General features: G+C 37.1%; 1 protein-coding gene across 11 annotated transcripts in view; it reads left to right on the forward strand.

Moving 5' to 3' along the window:
- The window catches only part of LOC309621421 (serine/threonine-protein kinase MARK2-like), a 445069-nt gene that overhangs the window by 42424 nt on the left and 387628 nt on the right, over nucleotides 1–15017 (forward strand). For 7 of the 11 annotated variants that reach the window (XR_014240002.1, XR_014240003.1, XR_014240004.1 and 4 more), the window contains exons 2-4: nucleotides 801–871; nucleotides 6789–6847; nucleotides 12919–12981. The exons of 2 other annotated variants lie outside the window; for them this stretch is intronic. The gene's annotated coding sequence lies outside the window, so the exon portion shown is untranslated. The remainder of the gene's footprint in view (nucleotides 1–800; nucleotides 872–6788; nucleotides 6848–12918; nucleotides 12982–15017) is intronic. 2 more of the 11 variants (XR_014240006.1, XM_082408912.1) reach the window with 1 other exon arrangement.

Below are 15017 nucleotides of genomic sequence, written 5' to 3' on the forward strand. Positions count from 1 at the left end.
AATCAGGATATTCAACAAGAAATACTGGCTGATGTCTTTCCTTCAAACGATTCAAGTTGTTTTGGGGTAAATCTTAGGATTTGGCTTCAGTTACATTCTCCTTTTCAGTGGAAAAGACATCTTGGGCTTCTTCCAACTTTGAACATAAGTCAGCACTACATCAAACAGAAATGGCCAAGAAAATCATTATCTTGCTTTGGGAAGCTAAGTTAGATATGGAGTGATAATTTCCTTTTCTGGTTTCCTTATCCATCTGTAAACTTCCTTTCAATCAATCACAGTTTCTTCCTACCTCCACCCCGGTGTACCATCTGTTAACCTAGATTTTGTATCCCTGATAGTGATAATGAAAACCCACAGGGATAGCCTTAGCATAGCTTGCATTGTACATATTTCCAGGAAGAAGGAATAGATTTAGAATAGATTTAGAATTACAAAAAGGCAATGTGGAATAGTACAAAGAGTTTCCATATACTCCACACCCAGATTCTCCTATTAATGTCTTACATTAGAATAGTCCATGTGTTACCATTAATTAACTAATATTGATATATTATTAACTAAAATTCAGTATTTATTCAGATTGACTTAGTTTTTACTTAATTACCTTTTTCAATTCCAAGAGCCCATCCAAGATACCATATTGAATTTGTAGTCCTGTCTCCCTAGGATCCTCTCGGTTATAATGGTGACAAAGACTTTCACTGTTTTCCTTGACCTTAACAGTTTTCAAGAAAGCTGGTCAGGTATTTTGTGGAGTGGTCCTCAGTTTGGACTTGTTGATGTTTTTCTCATTATAGACTGCAGTTGTGGGTCTTACAGAGGAAAACCACAGAAGTAAATCATCATTGTTTATCACATTATATCAAAGGTATGTATCATAAACATGGCTTATTACCACTGATGTTAACGTGGAGTTTGTCAGGTTTCTCCACTGTTAAATTAATCTTTTTGCCCCCCTCCATACTTTTCATACTCTACTCTTTGGAATAAAGTCATTTTCACAGTCTACACTTAAGGAGTTATGCTTCACCTCCTTGAGAGTGAAGAATTTACACAAATTATTTGGCAATTTTCTATATGGAAAATTTTTTATTGTACCCCATTTATTTATTTATTGAATCATTTATTTATAACACTTAGGACACCTGGGTATATATATTTTATATTAAAGTTTATAATGCAATACTATTTTATTTTGTGGCTCAAAATTTCTGGTTTTAATTATTTGGAACTCTTTTGGTTGGCTTCTCTGTCCCTTTGACATACTGCCATCATTGTTTCTTTTTCGCTTATAAGTACTTCCTTACTTTGGCAATGAAAGATGCTCCAAACTCATTTATTTTCTGCCCCAGTCCTAGAGTCAGCCATTTCTCCAAGGACACTGACTGATTTCTTTTATTGGCGAATGGTACTAGAAACTGGTATCTTCTGCTAAGTGTGCTCATTGATCCTGGGGTGTCACTGCTTCTAGGTTTTCTCAGCCAACAGGGCATAGGAATATATGTATATGTACTAACCTATATACATATACGCTCCCTCTCTCTATCTATCTACACATGTATATGGATTGTTGCATTCCATTTTTTAATACCTTGTTAGAATTTTTTTTTCTTTTAATTTTTGTCTATGTTCCTGACTACTATTGTTCTGAGGGTTTTTTTTTTTTTTTTTCTTGTAATGTCATTATTGACAAATTACTGAGTCAGAGTGGAGAAAGTGCCTTAGACAAGACACTGTATAAAGTGTTCTCTGAATGGGATTCTTACTCTAGGAATGCTGATATGTGTATGAGCATGGCTGGCCTGAAGGATGTGAGTTCTTGACTGCAACTCCTCCTAGAAACTGCAATGTACTGGTGTGGGAAGGGCAAATTATCTTCCTCCCTTGGCCTTGTGAAGACCATCAGGCAAAATCTTATAATTGCCTATGGTCACATCTGAAAGAGCTAGGATTTGGGGCTAGAACCAGAATTGAAGAGTTGAGGAACTCTAACTCTTGATCCTTTAGGACCTGAGTGAGTAATGTAGGCTACCCATCATGTACTCAAATGACTGCAACATTAAGAGGCTGTGAGAATAACTGGTTAATCTGTCTGAGGCAACAGCAAACCAAGATTATAGTAGAAATTATTCCAAACAGGATGACAGGCTGCCTAGAGAAGTGAACATAGCCAAGAGCCTCAGTCGTTACCAAACCAGGAAAAGATGTCCCATAGGCCAATAAGTTCTTTTCTAGAAGACCCAGGAGGTCTTGTGTTCAAGCCTCTTATGGACTGTCGTACTTTGTCAGTTTCATTGATCCAGATGTAACACTATGAGTTGGCAATGGAACATATTGTTCCAGAACCATTTGTTGAAAACGTTAGGGAATTACCATCCAGTTTCTCACCATTAAGTATCTCATCATTAAGTGATGGTAAATCTCTCAATATTAAGTATCTTACCATTAAGTATCTAAAGTCTCAGATCCAGTTATTCCCTAAGTTTAGTCATCGTACTGGATCCTCTATTACGCCATATTAATTAACCATCCTCAGCTAGTAGTATGTGTATACTTTCACAGTTTTAAATTCTTCTTTGACTTTTTTCTCTGAGAAGAACGGACATGTGGACACAGGGCGGGAAGGGGAGTGTGGGATGAATTGGGAGTTTAGGTTTGACATAAATACACTACCATGTGTAAAGTAGATAGCTAGTGGGAACCTGCTGTATAGCACAGGGAACTCAGCGCGGTGCTCTGTGATGACCTAGATGGGTTGGATGTGGGGGGGTGGGGAGGGAAGTCCAAGAAGGAAGGGATATAGGTATACATATAGCCGATTCACTTTATTGTGTAGTAGAAACTAACACAACATTGTAAAGCAATTTTACTCCAGTAATAAAAAAAAAAGAAAGAAATACATCATCCTATTATTTCTATAATGAATCCATTTTATTTTAATAGGGATGAAATTGAAATTTGGTTTCTGGATTCAATATGCTTGCAAATTCAGATACCCTGCATGAATGGGAGGACGGTGATGTACAGTAGTATAAAAAAGTGAATTTTACTTCATTTCCTTTCAAAGTTAGAATAAAATAGGAAGCATTCACCAAGTTTGTGTGAGAATATCAATTCCTTTAGACTGTGGGACTTCCTGATTAACTTTTATCATGTCTGATACTGTGTAGGGTAAAATGCATGAATTTATTCTAACCACAATAATCAATAGTTACTCTTCTGAGCCATTTAATTTTTTACAGGGCACTCAAGACAGATGTATTGCAACTTGGTGGGGATTAGTGCCCTTTCTTTCAACATTTCTTATTTAAAGCTGATATTTCTTGTCCTTGTAAAATGTGATACTACTTAATATTCACTATAAAGTAAGGTTTTGGGAAGTTTTAAGTATTCTCATGTAGTATGACCAATTAAAACCGGGCAAAGGGGACACTTGCCCAAAATCCAACCATAGGTAATAAATGTCAAAGCCCTCTGCACCTCACTCCTATCCCAATCATGCATTTATGAATGAGTGATGACACTATAAGGTCTACTTTTCTTTCTTGTTTTCCACTTTGTTATTTCACTATAGTCTCAGTGTCCTCCACTACAGCATCACTTCACCCACCAAGATCTACATTTGGCTTACTGATAACCCCCTCACATTCTCCATCAGGTATTGCAGTACATTGTGCACTGGTTGGCAATTATCAGTATCCTCGGGTTCATTTAGACAACAGCAAATGCAGCAAATGGTCCCTGATCTCCTGCTGGGTAATAGGCAAAAAGTTTCTAGACCTCAACTCAATCATCTTTCTTCCCACTGCCATAAGGAATTGAATACATTTAATACCCTGCTCTAATACCCGTTTCCCAATTCTATCCACCGTCATTGGACTTATATTGTTTTACCACAATTGCCCTGGTAAGTTTATCAATGACTTCCGTATAGTTATTTTTCAATCCTCATATTTCTTTGTTTTTAACATCTTTATTGGAGTATAACTGCTTTACAATGGTGTGTTAGTTTCTGCTTTATAACAAAGTGAATCAGTTATACATATACATATATCCCCATATCTCTTCCCTCTTGCGTCTCTCTCCCTCCCACTCTTCCTATCCCACCCCTCTATTCACCTCATATTTCTTGATTTCAGTCGATCTCTCATTCTTCTTGAAAACTCTGTGTCCATGGACTTTACAGCAGAACACTTCCCTATTTTTTTTTCCTTACAATCTGAATACTTTCTGGATCTTCTGTTTAGATTTCTGTGCCCTCCGCCTTATTTTTAAATGCAGAATATTCTTATCCCTCTAGTCTACACTGTCTTACAGTCTTTTCTTATAACTCTATATTCTCTTGATAATTATGTCGGGGACTCAGCAAACTTTACTCAGTAAAGGACCAGAGAGTAAATATGACCAGAGAGTGAATATGGCTTTGTGGATCATTTGGTCTTTGTCATAATTACTTAGTTCTGTATTGTAGTGTGAAAGTAGCATAGACAATGTGTAAACCAATGGTGTAGCAATTAAAAAGCAGCATTTAATTTACAAAAATAGGTAGTTTGGCCCTTGGACCATACTTGACTGGCCACTGATCTTGTTCAGTATTGTGAATTTTATTTGTCTCTGTACTATTACAATATATGTACTTTCTAGCCAAGAACACTTTTGTTACCGGTAGAGTTTTTGTTTAACCCATTATTTGATATCCCCATTTGGCTGCATCACAGAATCTCAAATTCAGGATTTCAAACTATAGTCATAATTTTCTATTTCAAAAATTTCTTTCATCTCAGAAAATGCCAATATTATGTTAAATCATTCTTTCAAGACAGAAAATTATGAGCTACATTTGACTTCTTCCTTGTCATAATCTCTTACATCAAATCAGTTTTAAACTTGTGTCAATTATTTTACCTAATTATGATATAAATATGCACCTAGATAGTTATCCAAGGGAAAAGAAATCATAGCTATCCAAGAGAAACTAAAACATATGCCCAAATCAAGAACTACACATTAATATTCATAGCAGCATTATTCATGGTAGCCAAAACTTGGAAACAATCAACTACTCATCATTTGGTAAACTGACATACTAATTGTATGTATACTATACATATCCCATAGTGGGTTAATCAGAAAACAAACAAAATTTGGATCCATACTTAAAACAGACTATGTGGAAAACATTTAAATACAATAGACTATGTATAAATTACATGATTCCATTTATATGACATTCTAGGGGGAAAAAAAACCCTATAGTGATAAAACAAAGCAAATGATATAGATGGTTGTGCAGGAATAGAAGAGAAAATTAACCACAAAGGGCCTGGATGGAATTCTTTGGAGTATCTGGTACATTCAATATCTCAATTATGGTGGTGGTTTTATGACTCTATAAAATTGCCAAAACTCATCAAACTGAATACCTTACAGGGAGATTTTTTTGATATGTAAACCATACCTCAACAAAACTGTGAAAACAGACAAAATATAACCAAATAGAAAAAAATCAATCGATTCTGCTCTATTGAAAAACATTTTTCTGACATTTGACTATCATGTAGGTAACATGACCTACACAACTCTTCTTATTTCGACTCCTACCTTTCTATCAGTTTTGTCTCCCACCAGTTGATTCCTGTTTGTCTGCATCAACTGTTTCACTTTAATAAAGGTTTCAGTTTAATAAAGATTCAGTGGTTTCAGTTTAATAAAGACTCAGTGGTTTCTCCTCTGTTCCTCCTTCTCTGCCATCTTCCTTAGCTAGCCCAAACACAACTTTGAATAGATTTGAAATAACTCCATAAGGAAAAACTCTCATGATAAACTTTACTTAGGACTCCTGTTGTCTGTTCTCATAATGAACTGTACAAAAGTTTTTCACACTCATCAAACCTATCATTACATATGCAGTATTAGTTATTCCCACTCTGAGTGTATGTTAAAGTCAGAGATGGTGACTTTCTTGTTTATTGCTTTTATATTGTGGAGAACCTAGTGAAAAGTAGATTCTGAAATATATATTAAATGTATACATTTTTAAATATCAGTTGTAATCTGGTAAATTAGTTTGCTAGGGCTACCATAACAAAATATCACAGACTGGGTGCCATGTACAACAGAAATTTATTTTCTCACAGTTCTGGGGGCTAGAATTTCAAGAAATGGCAGTGTTGGTTTCTCCTAGGGCCATTCTCCTTGACGTGAAGATGTCTGCCTTTCTCTGTGTGTGTGTGTATATCCCTGGTATCTCTTTTGTGTCCAAAATTCCTCTTCTTACAAAGACACCAGTCATAATGGATTAGGGTCCACCCTAGCGGCTTTATTTTAACTTAATCATTTCTTTAAAGACCTTATCAATGTACTAGGTATTAGAGCTTCAACCTATGAATTTGGGAGATGGACACAAGTCAGTCCATAATATCTGAGAAATAAAATCAAATGTAGATGGCAAAGTACACATTGGCTTTTTTTTTGGGAAGGAGTAGTCTAACAATCTCTCTGGAGAGTGAGTTCTCAAGGACAAGGTAATGTGTTATTTTCCTTTCCTTCTCTCTGCACCTAATAGCCTGGCACCTAGTAGAGAATTTAACCAAAAAAAAAAGTTTGTTATATTTAATTTCATTAAACTGAATTAAATACAAGGACACAAAATAAGCTCCTTTACCACTGAGCAATTGATATTCACTTAGCATATACATATTCTTAATGCATTAATTATGTGAAATACACACAGAACTTGAGGGAGAATCTGGATATTTTCAGTGCTGTACTTTTTAATTTTCTAGCTTGGATTCTGCTGCAAAGTAGCGAAGACAGGTGAAACGACCAGTATTGCCACAGAGAGGTAATCAAACCAAGTTTTTTTTAAAAAATAAATTTATTTATTTTATTTACTTATTTTTGGCTGCGTTGGGTCTTCGTTGCTGTGTGAGGGCTTTCTGTAGTTGCAGCGAGTGGGGGCCACTCCTCATTGCGGTGCACAGGCTTCTCATTGCGGTGGCTTCTTGTTGCAGAGCATGGGCTCTAGGCACTTGGGCTTCAGTAGTTGTAGCGTGTGGGCTCAGTAGTTGTGGCTCGCGGGCTCCAGAGCGCAGCCTCAGCAGCTGTGGCTCACTGGCACAGCTGCTCCAGGGCATGTGGGATCTTCCTGGACCAGGGCTCAAACCCGCGTCCCCTGCATTGGCAGGCACACTCTCAACCACTGCACCACCAGGGAAGCCCCCGACTTTATTTTTTAAGATTAGCTTTTAAGAATTAACCGAGTCTTAGTTAATTCATTGCATGTTTGCTCAGCAAACTAAACTTGGGATTCTTTCTAGCACAACTTACTCATTTTATTATTTCTTTAAAATCATGAATTTATGGCAGATTATTTCAACTGTATGGGAAATAGTTAAAGATGCCTTACATTTGTGGGTTTTATCTATTAGTACTCTTTATGCAAGTTCAGGATGTTTAAGTCGTAGCTACATATACAGGGTGAAATTAATCAGGCTTTCTAGAACATTAACATCTCTCAGAAGTGGAAGGGTGTTTGATCATTTTTGGAATGTAAAATCATGATGAAAGCTGATGTGATATGCTTTCACATAAGTATTTATAGCATGAATAAATCAACTCAAAACGTTTGCTCCAACAATAAATGCTGGAGAGGGTATGGAGAAAAGGGAACCGTCCTGCACTGTTGGTAGGAATGTAAATTGATACAGCCACTATGGAGAGCAGTGTGGAGGTTCCTTTAAAAACTAAAAATGGAACTACCATACGACCCAGCGGGACTACTGGACATATACCCTGAGAAAACCATAATTCAAAAAGAGTCATGCACCACAGTGTTCATTGCAGCTCTATTTACAATAGCCAGGACATGGAGGCAACCTAAGTGTCCATCAACAGATGAATGGATAAAGAAGATGTGGCACATATATACAATGGAATATTACTGACCCATAAAAAGAAACAAAATTGAGTTATTTGTAGTGAGGTGGATGGACCTAGAGTCTGTCATACAGAGTGAGGTAAGTCAGAAAGAGAAAAACAAATATGTATGCTAAAACATATATATGGAATCTAAAAAAAAAAAATAAATGGTTCCAAAGAACCTAGGGGCAGGACAGGAATAAAGACGCAGACATAGAGCATGGACTTGAGGACATGAGGAGGGGGAAGGGTAAGCTGGGACAAAGTGAAAGAGTGGCATGGACATATATACCCTACCAAATGTAAAATAGATAGCCAGTGGGAAGCAGCTGCATAGCACAGGGAGATCAGCTCGGTGCTTTGTGACCACCTAGAGGGGTGGGATAGGGAGGGTGGGAGGGAGACACAAGAGGGAGGAGATATGGAGATATATATATATGTATAGCTGATTCACTTTGTTATAAAGCAGAAACGAACACACCATTGTAAAGCAATTATATTCCAATAAAGTTAAAAAACAAAACAAAACAAAAAGCATTTGCTACTTCATATGAATCAGGCAACAAATATCACCTTTCATAGCAATTGATTTTTGCCATTAAATATTTTCTGCATATAGTTTTCAAATTAAAACCTTGAGAAGTATACAAATAGTTTTATCTTTTCCAAGTATATGATATATGTCTTTCATAAAAATTGAGAAACAGTTAATGTTCATTTACTTATGGGATAATTACTCATTTGGGGTTCTTTTTTGTGTTTTGGGGCCAAGATTGGTTAAAATTTTTTAACTGCTTTACCATTTCTGTTTAAGCAACTTTTTCTTGAGCCAGAGTTAGTGCACTAATTTTTCTCAGTGAAAATGATTAAAAGATGCCCAACTTAGACTAGAAGGGAAGACCGATTTCACCTAGGGATTAATGATTGTGAGGAGTGCTAAGAAAGGACAACAAAGGATTCTGTGGAAACAGTAAAAAGACATTAATACAAAAGCACCATTTAGAATAAGAAGGAATAGAAAGTGCTTAGATCAGTAAGGATTCCCAGCTCTGGACAGACTTCAGCAACCAGCTCCTCAGTGGTAAAATTGCCACAGGCCAAGAGCCATGGCTCTCAGGGGGCTCATCTTTTTTTTTTTTTTTTTTTTTTTTAATTTTATTTATTTATTTATTTGTTTGTTTATTTATGGCTGTGTTTGGTCTTCGTTTCTGTGCGAGGGCTTTCTCTAGTTGTGGCAAGCGGGGGCCACTCTTCATCGCGGTGCGCGGGCCTCTCACTATCGCGGCCTCTCTTGCTGCGGGGCACAGGCTCCAGACACGCAGGCAGGCTCAGTAGTTGCGGCTCACGGGCTTAGTTGCTCCGCGGCATGTGGGATCTTCCCAGACCAGGGCTCGAACCCATGTCCCCTGCATTAGCAGGCAGATTCTCAACCCCTGCGCCACCAGGGAAGCCCGGGGCTCATCTTTTTAATTTTGCTTCTCTCTGGGATTGTAGCCTTGTGATGCCTGCCATTCACTAGCCAGAAACAGTTATTTAATGTATATTATTCATTTAAAAAAAATTATTTATGGTGGTAGGGCTAGTCTGGTATCATTTTCTTTACTTTTACTAGAATTAAAGTGTTTATTTTATTTTAAAATGCTCCTAAAATATATTTTCCAAATGAAAAATGATGCTGAGCAACTTTTCATCTTATAGGGCATTCAAATATTCTCTTTTGTTATTTACCTCTTTAACTTTTATTCATTCCTTTAAGTGATGTTTTAAGCCCCGAGGTTGTCATCTTCTATTTTGCAACTCTCTGTACTTTAAGACACCACCATGGTTCCCGCATCACTTGAACTCCTCATTCAAATTATACTAGTCAAACATACCTGCTCCCTCTGCTGAAGTCTTGTTTCTAGTAGGCTACTTTTGTGATAATGTAACTGTTATTGCCATTGTGTGTCATGCACTATTGATTTCCATTTCCAAGAAGACTAGAATCATCTTTGCATTCAAACCCAAACAGTTCAGATAAGCAATCCCAGATTTCCAGTTTTGAGGATCTGTTACTTAACTTTATTGTTAAACATTATGTCTATCACTGTTCAATCCAGGGAAGATAAACTATCTATCTATTTTACCAGAAAGAATTAAGTACAAATATTTAGGTAAATAATCTTAGAAATGGCAGTGTGTTAGTTTGCTAGGGCTGCCACAACAAAAATACCACAAATCCGATGGCTTAAAACACAGATTTATTTTCTCACAGCTCTGGAGTCTTGGAGTCAAGATCAAGTTTCTGGCAGGGTTGGTTTCCTCTGAGGCCTCTTTCCCTGGCTTACAAATGTCTGCCCCCTTGCTGCCTCTTCACATGGTCGTCACTCAGTGCATGTGTGGCGCTGGTGCATTTCTCTATGTACTAATCTCTTCTTATAAGGACAATAGTTAGATTGCATTGGGGCCCAGCCTAATGGCCTCATTTTAAATTAATTACCTCTTAAATACCTTATCTTCAAACATAGTCCCATTCTGTGGTCCCTGGGGTTAGGACTTTGTCATACAAATTTTGGGAGGATGCAATTCAGTCCACAACAGGTAGGATACACCAGCTCTAGGTTGTAAATCTAGAAATGGCTTCCAGAAAACCACAAAACTGCCTCTCTAGGGATTTAGGAACACAACTGGAACCAAGGAATTCAAGTACACACTATTAAAACTGGCCTCAAAGTGTTACCGAACTCAGGAGGTTTGGCTCCTTACCACTCATAAGCCAATAATTCAAGAGGCAAGTCTCAATAGAAAGGAAAGCTGCTTTAGTTAGGAAATCCAGCAATCTGGGGAGATGTTGGACTTGTGTCTAGGGACCAACTCCAAAGATTCTGCTCAACCATGACAATTCTTAAAGGAAAAAATGGGGGGAAGAATCTCAGTGAATTATCCAGGCAGGAGGTTGGGTTCTGCAGCAATCTCCATTGCATGCAGACTGGTTGACTCTCTCTTCAGATGTTATCTTGCCCTCATGATCTGCCTGCAGGATTGCTTAGGGGGCTGTTGGGGATAGAGAGCTAATTATTCTTTACTTAATTCTTCATTCTTACTTTTTATCTAGGAAAAGAATCAACAGGTTAGACAAGGCATGGTGTGCATTCAGGAGAGCATAAATCAGGAGTTAGGTTAAATTGCCCAGTGATCTCATTCCTATAATTAGGTTATTTTAAGGTTAGAGGGGAACAGAAGTGGGCAAACAGGAAAGGGGCAAAAGATCTGCTTTCAAAAGGATCAGGAAATGACTGAGAAATGCACTGCATTGCTTGTCTGATACCCTACTCAGAACTGGTTAAAATACTTTAAATCCTCATCTCTTTTTAAAATGCCTTTAAAAAAAAATCTTTAGCCTAATTAAATTTCTGATTGCTTCAATTTTCTTGATTCTTTGAGTACAGATAGACAGGTATTATGATTTTGTTTGGTTTTGTCTGGGTGGACATGGCGTTGTAACAAAACAGCTTCAACCGAGGAGGTCAACGGAAGACCCTCACCAGCAATCGGTTCCAAGATAGTAAGCAAAGAATTGCAAACTACCATGTTAAGCTTAAGCACAAAGCAAAGTTTATCGAAGCAGAGGTACACTCTCAGAGCGGGAGAGAGAGAAAGAGAGCGGGCTATGTCAGCGAAGTGAAGCAAGCCCAAAGCAAAGTTTATCAAAGCAGAGGTACACTCTCAGAGAGAGAGAGAGCGCGCGGGCTGTTTCTGCGAATTGAAAGCAGCATTCCCGTACAGGCTTAAGGGCACCTTTCAGGAGCATTTTGCAGGGAGGAGGGGTTGAGTGACAAGGGATCATTATTTGATTGACAGTCGCGAGCTATGTAACAAGTTTACTGCTGCGCATGCTCTCACCCTTGAATCGCTAAGAAACGCCCACTCGGGGGCAAAACCACATGTAGGTTTTATTATAATTATGATATAATGAGTTTGGGTTTACTATAGGTTATACGCCTGTCTGGTCTGGGCATGCGCAGCCCGGGGATGTCCCCTCATGTTACTGTGCTCACTCTTTATCAGGATAAACTGCCCACCACACAACCATAGTTTCGCCCATTCTGGGTGTGGTCAAGGGAGAGTTCCCAGATGGCTGGGTGTGAATCGATTTCTTCTTGTCTTTCTCGCCACTGTCTCCTCTTTGCTGCTAATGACTACCTACCAGTTTAATTATTGTCATTAATTGTGTACATATCTTTCTCAATAGATCACCATTTTTCCCATTGACAATTGCATTAGTCATCAATTGTTAGGCTTCACCTTTCAAATGTTCATTTTGCAATTATATTTATTGGGCATGTTAAATATTGTGCATTTGTAAAACACATTTCCCATATTGAAATAAAGTAGGTTTGGCTCAGAACACCTTCGTTTTGTTTATTATGCTGACATTTTGAATCTGTAACTAGGTTTAATTTTAGCTTTATAATACTCCTTCTCAGGTTCACTGTCATTCATTCTATAGATGAATGTCTTAGTTGGAATATTTGTATGAGACATATTCAGATGGAAGTTTAAACATGAGACAGGTTGAGGATGGAAACTGTAAAGTATATTTTATAACAGATTAAATATGAGTATGGAGGAAACATAGAAATCCAGCAGTATAATTTATATATTTATGGATGATCCTTTCAGTTTTTCATTAATTTTGCTACAAGTAATTATACATGTTAATTCCCAAAGTTATGAAAAATAGATTTTACTTAAATACAGTGACTGTTTCACTGAATTCCCTTTTGTTGCTTTGGATTGTTTACCTGAGTGGAATCTATATTGATTGCATTTCTCGTTACTATGTTGGTAGAGACTTAGAAGGAAAAACAGATGAATTTGGGATTAAAAAAAGAAACTAAATTGCCTTTGCATAGCTGATTGTGGTGTTAAAAAGCGTTAACCTAACAAATATGTCTATCTCTGTGTCTCCGTATCCACTTTCTATTTCCCTGTTTCATTACACCTTCAACCCAGAAAAGAGGCAAAGTCCACCTAAGTGAGGAGATTCCTGACCCTGATTGGATCATGTTTATCAAGGTACAGTTCTCTGTGTTGAAAAGTCAAGGGCTTTCTTTTGTCCCTTCGAATTTATGCTTCTTAAGCAATGATATAAAATATAAGGCTATTCCTGGATCTATATGGTAAATTAGTATTCTTGCTTACTTCCTTTTTTTTTCTTCTACAAGATATTACGTACTTTGATATTCTATTCACTTTGGGTTCGTGACCAACTGAAAATTAGAGAGTATTAGAAATTAGGAATATGTCAACTCTTAGAGGAAAACATAGGCAGAAACTCTCTGGCATAAACTGTAGCAAGATCTTTTTTGGTCTACCTCCCAGAGTAATAAAAATAAAAACAAACAAAAAAAACAAACAAGACATAATAAAACTTAAAAGCCTTTGCACAACAAAGGGAACCATAAACAAACAAAAAGACAGCCCACAGAATGGGAGAAAATATTTGCAAATGAAGCAACTGGCAAGGAATTAATCTTCAAAACATACAAACAGCTCATGCAGCTCAATATCAAAAAAACAAACAACACAATCAAAAAATGGGTGGAAGATCTAAATAGATGTTTCTCCAAAGAAGACATACAGATGGCCAAGAGGCACATGAAAAGATGCTCAACATCACTAATTATTAGAAAAATGCAAATCAAAACTACAGTGAGGTATCACCTCACACCAGTCAGAATGGCCATCATCAAAAAGTCTGCAAACAATAAATGCTAGAGAGGGTGTGGAGAAAAGGGAACCCTCCTACACTGCTGGTGGGAATGTAAATCGGTATAGCCACTTCGGAGAACAGTATGGAGGTTCCTTAGAAAACTAAAAATAGAGCTACCATATGATCCATCAGTCCCACCCCTGGGCATATATCTGGAGAAAACCATAATTCGAAAAGATACATGCACCCCAATGTTCATTGCAGCACTATTTACAATAGCCAGGACATGGAAGCAACCTAATGTCCATCAACAGAGGAATGGATAAAGAAGAGGTGGCACATATATACAATGGAATATTACTCAACCATAAAAAAGAACAAAATAATGCCATTTGCAGCAACATGGATGGACCTAGAGACTGTCACACTGAGTGAAGTAAGTCGGACAGAGAAAGACAAATATCATATGATATTGCTTACATGTGGAATTTAAAAAAAATGGTACAAATGAACTTATTTACAAAACTGAAATAGAGTCACAGGTATAGAAAACAAACTTATGGTTACCAAGGGGGAAAAGGGGGGAGGGATAAATTGGGATTGACATATACACTCTACTGTATTTAAAATAGATAACTAATAAGAACCTACTGTATAGCACAGGGAACTCTACTCAATACTCTGTAATGACCTGTATGGAAAAAGAATCTTAAAAAAGAGTGGATATATGTATATGTATAACTGATTCACTTTGCTGTACAGTAGAAACTAACACAACATTGTAAATCAACTTTACTCCAATAAAAATTAATTTAAAAAAAAGGAATATGTCAAGGTCTTGGCTGAAATTTTTGCAGAGCTTAGCACTGACACCTGCAGAAAGATATGAGATATATACCTTCTAGATAATAATTCAATATTTCATGTTCCTTCAAGCATCTTACAGAAGAACAGGTGATAGTTCAGGAAGAATTCCTGTATTTCTTATCATTTTTGTCAAATTCATATTGAAACCCTATCCTTATCAAATATATCTGTACTGTCAGAGCAGAAAAACGAATATGTGACAGGACAAGAATCTGGAGATTCGAGTATCATTTTGGTATAAATAGCTCTAGAATTGGTAACATACTTTCCCTAATAATTGGAAATTTCCATTATGCCACAGACACTAGCAAGAAACGGGTTAACTCTTGGAGTTAGAAAAGATCACCTGGATAACAAAAGTAGAGAGCAGCTATTTTTTTTTTAAATACTGTTCTTGCACTCAGAGGATCATTTTGTCAACACACCATGCAGAAGAGGCCACTGCACTTCTTAGGAGTAGGATTCCATCATGTGGTAGATAGTTGCCACATCTTGCTTTCTCAAAATTGAAACTACGTTTTTAGCAAGTCCT

The sequence above is a fragment of the Balaenoptera borealis genome (genome assembly GCF_965194805.1).
Source record: "Balaenoptera borealis genome assembly, contig: HAP1_SCAFFOLD_420, whole genome shotgun sequence".
Taxonomy (NCBI): Eukaryota; Metazoa; Chordata; class Mammalia; order Artiodactyla; family Balaenopteridae; genus Balaenoptera; species Balaenoptera borealis.